At 34.5% G+C, this 2,482-nt stretch overlaps 1 pseudogene; it reads right to left on the reverse strand.

Annotated features, from left to right (window-relative positions):
* Positions 1-1,636: 1,636 nt before the first annotated feature.
* LOC102256271 lies at positions 1,637-2,131 on the reverse strand (annotated as a pseudogene).
* Between the last annotated feature and the right edge of the window lie 351 nt (positions 2,132-2,482).

Raw genomic sequence — 2,482 nt, forward strand, 5'->3', positions numbered from 1 at the left:
GATTATATATTGCTAGGAATTTATCCATTTATTCCAGGTTGTCTAATTTGTTGGTATATAATTGTTTGTAGTATTGTCATATAATCCTTTGTATTTCTGAGGTGTCAGTTTTCACTTCTCTTTCTTTTCTGATTTTATTTATTTAAGTGGTCTCTCTTTTTTTCTTGATAAGTCTGACTAAAGGTTTATTAATCTTGTTTATCTTTTCAAAGAACCAGTTCTTGGTTACATTGATCTTTTTTTATTTTATTTTATTTGACTCTATTTTATTTCCACTTTGATCTATACTATTTCCTTCCTTATATTCACTTTGGGATTTTTAAAATTGTTCTTTATATAGTTTCTTTAGGTGTAAGGTTAGATTGTTTGAGACTTTTCTTGTTTCTTGAAGTAGGCCTATATTGCTGAGTTTCTTTTTTAGAACTGCTTTGGTTGTCCTGTAGGTTTTGGGTTGTTGTATTTTCATTTTCATTTGTCTCAGGGTATCTTTGATTTGTACTTTGATCTCATTGTTTACCCATTCATTGCTTAGCAGCATGTTGTTTACTCTCCATGTGTTTGTGTTTTTCACTTTTCTTCTTGTACTTGATTTTTGGCTCTATATCATTGTGGTTGGAAAAGCTACTTGATATGATTTCAGTCTTCTAAAATTTGAGACTTGTTTTGTGACCTGGCATATAGTCTATCCTAGAAAATATTCCATGTGCACTTGAAAAGAATGTATATTCTACTCTTTTGTGGTGAAATGCTCTAAAAATATCAATTAAATCTATCTGTGTCATTTAAGGCTGCTGTTTCCTTGTTGATTTTCTGTTTGTAAATTCTATCTGTTGTTGCCAATGGTGTGTTAACATTCCCTACTAGGACTATATTACTGTCGATCTCTCTCTTTACCAGTATGTTCATCAATATTTGCTTTATATATTTAGGTGCTCCTATGTTGGGTACATAAATGTTTACAAGGGTTATATCCTTTTGATGGATTGATCTCTTCATCATTATGAAATGTACTTCTTTGTGTCTTGTTATAGCCTTTGTTGTAAAGTCTATTTTTCTTATATAAATAGGTTTTGCTACCCTCACTTTTATTTTGTTTCCATATTCATGAAATATCTTTTTCTATCCCTTTACTTTCAGTCTGTGTGTCTTTTGATCTGAAGTGGTCTCTTTTAGCAGCATTTGTATAAGTCTTGTTTTTTTATTCATTCAGACACCTTATGTGTTTTGATTAGAACACTTTATCCATTTACATTTAAACTAATTATTGATAGGTATGTAGTTACTGAAATTATTTTATTCTTATTTTTTATCTTGTTTTTTCTTCTTTTTTTAACTTTTATTTAGATTTATTTTATGCTGAATTTACTCCTGGGCTATAAGTTTTTGTTTCTTCAGTTTCTTCTGAGATATCTTTTTCTTCTGTGCAACCTCCTCTTCTGGTTCTTTTATTGTTCTTTTTATAGTTCCTTTAGGTCAGTGGTTCTCAACCTTGGCTGCATATTAGTGGGGCCACAACATTAGTAACAAAGAAACAGAATTTCCGGAGGATGAGGCCCAGAAATCAGGATTTTAAAAAAGATTCCCAGGTGATGCTAATGTGCAGCCAAGGTTGAGAACCACTGCTTTAGGTGTAAGGTTAGATTGGAACAATCTGCTCTTTTTCAGTAAGGATCATCTCAGTGTGGCAGGGAGAGCTCATGTATGGGTTAATCCACCCATGAGCTCTGTAGGTTCCACACCGCATCTTGGGAACTTTGTTCACCTGGATGTGCTCAATGACCAGAGAATCTACATCTAAAACTTAAGTTCAGCAGTGCTCTCGGCATTTTTAAGCACATGCAGCAAAAATTCAGCACTCTTTTTGGGCCACCGACCCTGTGCCCAGCCCCACTGTTTTGCCTGGGCACACCTACCAACTCCGCCATTGTAACGACGGAATGGCACACATTGCTTCTGTAAAGTGACATCCTTCAGATACTTGGTGGCTTTTCGAATATGCATAACCTTGATGGCCTGAGCAGTTTCACGAGTGTTCTTAAAGTGAACACGAAGATTTGAGCCTCTTGATTTGCATGATGTTGTGGGGTTTTCTGGTTCTAGTGAATAGAGAACCATTTTCAGAGGTCACCTATGGCTGCTTTCTTTTTTTCTTCTAAACATTTTTTGTAATAGTGGTTTTGGGGTGATAAATTCCTTTTGCTTTTTCTTGTCTGGGAAGCTCTTTATCTGTTCTTTGATTCTAAATGATAGCCTTGCTGGGTAGAGTATTATGGGGTGTAGGTTCTTGCTTTTTATCACTTTTAATATTTGTGTCAATCTCTTCTAGCTTGCAATTTCATTTGTAAAATCAGCGACAGTTTTATGGGAACTCCCTTGTAGGTAACTAACTACTTTTCTGTTGCTGCTCTTAAGATTCTCTATCATTAGACTTTTGCATTTTAATTAGGATGTACCTTAGTATGGGCCTCTTTGGGTTCATCTT

Source organism: Myotis brandtii, unplaced genomic scaffold, assembly GCF_000412655.1.
Source record: "Myotis brandtii unplaced genomic scaffold, ASM41265v1 scaffold174, whole genome shotgun sequence".
NCBI lineage: Eukaryota > Metazoa > Chordata > Mammalia > Chiroptera > Vespertilionidae > Myotis > Myotis brandtii.